Source organism: Prionailurus viverrinus, chromosome D1, assembly GCF_022837055.1.
Source record: "Prionailurus viverrinus isolate Anna chromosome D1, UM_Priviv_1.0, whole genome shotgun sequence".
Classification (NCBI taxonomy): domain Eukaryota; kingdom Metazoa; phylum Chordata; class Mammalia; order Carnivora; family Felidae; genus Prionailurus; species Prionailurus viverrinus.
In genome coordinates, this window is record NC_062570.1 from 66,430,598 (window position 1) to 66,436,698 (window position 6,101).

Below are 6,101 nucleotides of genomic sequence, written 5' to 3' on the forward strand. Positions count from 1 at the left end.
GGTGCCCCAGAACTTTATGGATTTTAAACACTGAGCCTTTATTTTATAATCAGAAAAAAATAAACCTAAAAATATCTGATAATAGGCAGTCAACACAAATTGAAAAGTCACCTACCTGGCAAAGATTCATCCAGTGATCATCCCTGTACATTTCTGGTAATGAAGACCTCTCCCTTGAATACAGGGGCATTTATATGATCTGGGCTGGGCCAAATGCAGTTTTCCCTGGAACCTTGCAGATGCTCCAATTGCTATGTTGGTCAAGCTTTCCACTGCTTAGAAAAGGCCTATCTATAGGAGAAGAGAGTGAATCAACATGCAAATAGAACTGAGAAAGGAAGACAGTATGATCTGACAGTGTATCAATCCCTGAAGCCAATCCTGGTTCGGTTCCAAGGTATTCTGAGGTGAGTTTGCAATTTTACAAAATAGTAAGCTATTTTGAGGTGAGTTTGAGGTATTGGTTGCAATTAAGAGTTTAACTGGTGCAACGTTTTTCTCTAAACTGGCAGCCATAAATATTCTAGGTGTTGTGTGATTGCAAAATGTATGCCAAAGATCCTAGGGTCCCTGGATTAATCCCTTTGTGAGGTTCCTGGTGTGTCAAGACTGACATATGACAGCAGCAGCAGACTCCCAGCATTTCCTCCTGACCTGCTTCATTTTCCTGGTTCCTTATGGTGAGAACATCAACTTTCTAATAACTACTTTGTGCAAAGTAACACCACAGCAGTTCCAGAAAGAATTCTACTGATAGAACTTGACCTCTACTGAACAGGATTACATCACATGGTTCCATTAAGAGCTAAAGGGGCGTATGCAGCCAGGTGATTTGGGCAATAATTAAAATGTACAGCTTGTTTGCCTGTCTGCCACACAATACTGCTCTGTCAAAGATGCTATTCTCTCTCTCTTTTTTAAGTTTATTTATTTATTTGAGAGAACGAGCAAGCAGGGGAGGGGCAGAGAGAGAGGGAGAAAGAATCCCAAGCAGGCTCTGCCAGGCCAGAATCCTTCCTCAGAGCAAAGAGAGAATAGTCTAGTCCCTGTCTGCTGGGGACAGATGGGATGTGAGAGAGGCCTGGGAGCTATTGGCAGTCAGTCACACCAAGGAATCCAATCTGTAGTGAGGAAAGTTGAACCTAGGGTGTGAAGAGAACCAGATGTTGAATCTTCAGTGCCAGTTGTATCTGACCAAGGTCAAACTCCCATTCCTCTAGTTTAGTTGATGCTTGAAACACTCAATGATCCTGTTTTTTCTTTCTTAAAGCAGTTGGTTAGATTTTAGTTTCTTGCATCATGCACCAAGAGTTCTCACGCAGATGACAAATTAAATAGGTTAAATTAATGTTGTCCAAAACTTTGTTCATCCTCAGACCTCAGATTACACTGCATCTGTCAGAGGGACCATGTCAATAGGGATTGTTTTGCCCTCCAGCCATTTTTGGGAGCTCCATTACCAGAGCTGGCATCCACATTTCTAGGAAACTTCACTTATGTAAAAGCTGGTCCCTTACTCTAAAAATCTACAGTTCAGGAGAGGCTATGAAACCCAGAAACCTAGGCACCTTCCTGGAGTGTCCATCTATTTTTAGCTTTATGTGTGACCCAGTCTCTTCTCATAGAAAGGTTAATATTTACTATTAAGCAAAACTCATTTGTGAACATGCAGACAATTTCACTGGACCTGCTCACCTAGGTCATCTTCCACAGTTCATGACTTGGGTCAACTGCTGACCCAAGATGGGTAGCTGGCCACGGCAGAACGTTTCCTTCTGAAATCATTCATGGGAGAAGAATTCACAATTGAGAAACTCAGGATTATGCATGTTTTATATTTACCGACCTCCTGACTAAAAAGAATGTTTGGGACATTTTAATGCATTTTAAATTCATAATAATGGATATGGTTCAAGTTTCCTTTTCTGTCCAGGGGAGAGGCAGCACCTGCTGGTCTTAATGTAGACTCTGCTATTTCACACAGGGTCTGATGTTTTAGTGAAGAGAATGGGGAATTGAAGTTACAGAATAGAAAGTTCAATTTTGGACATGTGGAGTTTAAGGTTCTTTGAGGGGCACACTGGTAGCAATATCCAAAGGACAATCAGCTATGGAGCAAGGCCAAAGGTGTAGACTTGGGCATCATTGGTATTTGAGTGAGTGGTTATTGAAACCTTTGTGAGATAAGCTGACAAGGATTTGTAAAATGAGAGAAGTAAACCCAGGGCAACACCCTGGAACAGCGATATTTATGGGATTGATGGAGGAAAAGGAATTAGTGAGGAAGATGGAGAAAGAGCCTCTAAGAAGATAAAAGAAAATGAGGAGTGACTGGTGTCTCAGTAGTGCAGGAGAGGAGAATTTCAAGAATGAGGAGGAACTGGTCAACGTAGAGAAGAGGACTAATATGACAAGGCTTGAAGTGTCCCTCTATCTTAACAATATGAAGTTTCTGGTGACATTGGAAAGAGTAGCTTCAGGGATATAGTAAAGAGAGAATCCAAATGTGAGCGGGCTGAAACTGGAGACCCTGACCCCAGTCCAGAGGTGGATGAAATTTTCCCCACTATTGCTCAGTGTTATGTGATGACAAGAAGTTGGAAGGAAAGGAGACAAATGAGGCAGTGAAGTAAGGAAAGGAGAGCTGCAAGAGCAACTATGTTTGGAGAATGGGATTTTGACAGAGAGCGTAGCACTTCTAAATGATGACAAGGCTCAGAGTGTGGCCAAGGGGATAAGTGCCCCAAGTGGAAAGAAGGGCAAAGGTCGTTGAAGACAAGGGAGTCAGAGACTTTAAAATTAAGATGTAGAATGTGTTATCCGCAGAGACACTAAGTCATCTAAGATGGTGGCAATATTTCCCCCGAGAACTCTGAGAGCCAGGGGCTCAAGTCCTTGGTGAATATCTGGAGGTAGGTAGATGGCGGTGCCAAGGAAGAGATGGCAGTCTCAAAGAAGAGTGGTGATCCAGGAGAGGCAGTGAGGGGTGGAAGGATGCTGATCCTTGTCCCATGGAAAGTGGGCTATTGGAATGAGTTGGGATGTCTCAAGAGGTCAGCAAGGGAAGCCATATCTTCAGCCAGATTTCAGTTAAGGCAGAAAGTAGAAGGAGCTCCTTTCTGTAGGTGAACAAAGGTTCCAGGTGATAGGCTCAGGAGGCTGGGGGTAGTGGCAGGCAGGGCAGGGAGCAGCATCAGCCCAAGAGTGCAGGAGAAGCTAGGTTACTGAACTCACTTGTATTTGGAGAGTTAGCCTGGGATGACAGGGAGGGAAGGAGCACAGTGCGACTGATTGACCAGGAACCAAAGGAGACCATGATTGAAATGACCTCCATATTGTGCTATTTAGGGATTTGTACCAGGTTCCCAAAAGAAATTTAGTGACATTATTTGGGAGCCTTTGCAGGGCTTGGCCCTGGTGAAGGGATGGGTAATTAGACCCCAGTAAGAATAGAAATAGACAGTGGTATCCAGCACCTCCAGCCCTGAATGGATATGCCTTTGTTGTGGATCTTGTGGCAGGTCCCTCATCCATGCCACCTTCTCCTGTCTATAGAAGAGCCACGCTTTTTAGGTAGGATTGACTTCACCTCCAGCCCCAACAGTATGTCCTTAACCAGTTAGAGAGACCTCATTCTCCTCGCCCAGTTGACTGGTGCAGGGAAGGACCTACGCCAGCTCTGCCCTTCTCTGCCTGTTGGCTTTTCTCTGGCCACAGCAGTTGCTTTGGGATGGGCACATGACAGACATTGGCCCAAATAGATTGAAGCCCAGTAATCTGTATGGATGGTGTGGTATAAGGATGTACCACCTGAAAGAACTGCAGCCATTTCTGTACCCGTAGGAAAAATAGAGTAAGGACAAGGCCAACACACAGCAGAGGGCAGAACTGAGGGAGTCTCAAGAGAGTCCAAGCTCCTGAAGATGTTGGGAATTTCTGGATCAAACCATTAGTCAAGTACTGGTTGCTTCTGAGACAATAAAGGCCTTTTAGGATTTAAACTAATTTGAGTTGAATTTTCTGTTACAAATCTTGGGCATCCCTTTGTCCCATCAGCTCTGCCACATGACCTTTCAGGGCCAATGTGTGTCTGTGGGGCAGGGCATGGTGTAGATTCTGGTGTTCTTACCCCTCAGAAGACCGTGATTCTGACGATGGAGCTGGATGTAAATAAACTAGGAGCCAGGGAGGGAGCCAATCTTTGTCAGAGAATATATGGCTCATAGCTTTTATCTTGGTGACCCAGGCATTCATTTATATTTTGCAGAATCTTTTGCACTATCAACCTGTATTCTTAAGCGTATCTCTAAGTTACTTTTCTGTTGATGTTTCTCCTTGTCTCTTTACCACACTGTTATCTTCTTTCCCTTCCCCCTCTCATTTATTCAGTGAATATTTATCAAGCACCTATCATGTGGCAGGCACTGTTCTGGGCACTGGGGATATGTCAGTGAAAAAACAGATAGATATAGATATAGATATAGATATAGATATAGATATAGATATAGATAGATTTTTAGATTCTGATAAACTGGAAGATCCAAAGCAGGGTGTTTTTTGTATGTTTGCCTCACTGAGAAAGTTGCTTTGACTTCTGAGTAAAGATCTGAAGGAAGTGAGGCACTGATCACACAAGAGTCTGGAGGGGAAAAGCATTCCTGGTAGAGGGAACAAGTCCAAAGGGCTTGAGGTAGGCATGCGCCTGGTGTGTTTGAGGAGCAGCAAGGAGGCTGGTCTGACAGATGGGAGTGATGGAAAGGCTAGTGAGTATACGGTGAAAAGGTCAGAAAGGTGACTGGGCCTTTAGGGCATGGTGAGCACTTCAGCTTTTACATCTGATGGAGACAAGAACAGGTTTAAATAGAGGACTGACATGGCCTGACTTGATTTTAAAGGAAAGAAGAGTCAAGGATGACTCCATGTTTTTGGTCGAGCAAATGAAAGAATTAACTTGCTATTAACTGAGACGAAGACTTGAAGACTGTTAAAGTCTTCTTTGTGGTGTGTGTGGGGGAAGTACGTGTGATGGGGGGATGGAGAACAGGTGGTCAGTTTTGGACATTTCAGTGTGGCATCCGTTTGGAGAGGTCAAGTGGACAGACAGATGTTTGAGTATGGAATTCAGGGCAGAGGATAAACACATTAAAAAAAAGAACACTTGTTTTTACTTTGAAGAGCTTTTCCATGAACTGTGGCAATACTCATATCTTTGGATACTTCATTTAGAAAAGTGCTGAGTGTACTGAAAATGAAGGAGTAGTATCTTATGGAAGAGGATGGGGGTGAGGCAATCTTTTTGTAATGTCAGCTTCCATGGAGGCTAAGGTTTTGTTGGTTACTATATATATCATCTCAGTGTAATGAATTCATCATTGCTGTAATATGTATATAAAGTAAACCAATTTTTAAAATATTTCAAGTATTTCTGCATGATTGAAAAGGAATCAAATGGTGTCCTACCAGTCATATGCTCTTGCTTCAGGGGCTTTGTACTTTCTGTTCCCTCTAACCTGGAGCACTCTTCCCACAAATATGAACGAGATTTGTTCTTTTGCTTTGTTCATGTCTCTGTTCAAATGCTCTTATCAGAGAAGTCTACCCTCACCAGATTCAAACAGCACGTCCCATCACTAGCAGTTTTTCTTCTTAAAGTGATCACCACCTCATGCAGTGTATGTTTCTTGTCTGTTCTCCATTACTCCTCAATAGCTATTTGCTGGATGAATGAAGATCATCATATTGCTGTTCAAAAGAACTGTATGAAGCTATCATGACTTTGTTTAATTTTACCACTTTGCTAATATTATGCATTATAGTCTTAAACATCTTTGCTACTTTAGTAAATGTAAGGTACTATGTCAAGGTTGTTTTAAGTTTAAAATTTAAACTTAAAATTAAAAAATTTTAATGTTTATTTATTTTTGAGAGACAGAGAGAGAGAGAGAGAGAGAGAGAGAGAGAGGGAGACGGTGTGAGTGGGGGAGGCACAGAGAGAGAGGGTGAAACAGAACCTGAACTAGGCTCCAGGCTCTGAGCTGTCAGCACAGAGCCAAACGTGGGGCTGGCTTGAACCCATGAACTGGGGGATCATGACCTGAGCG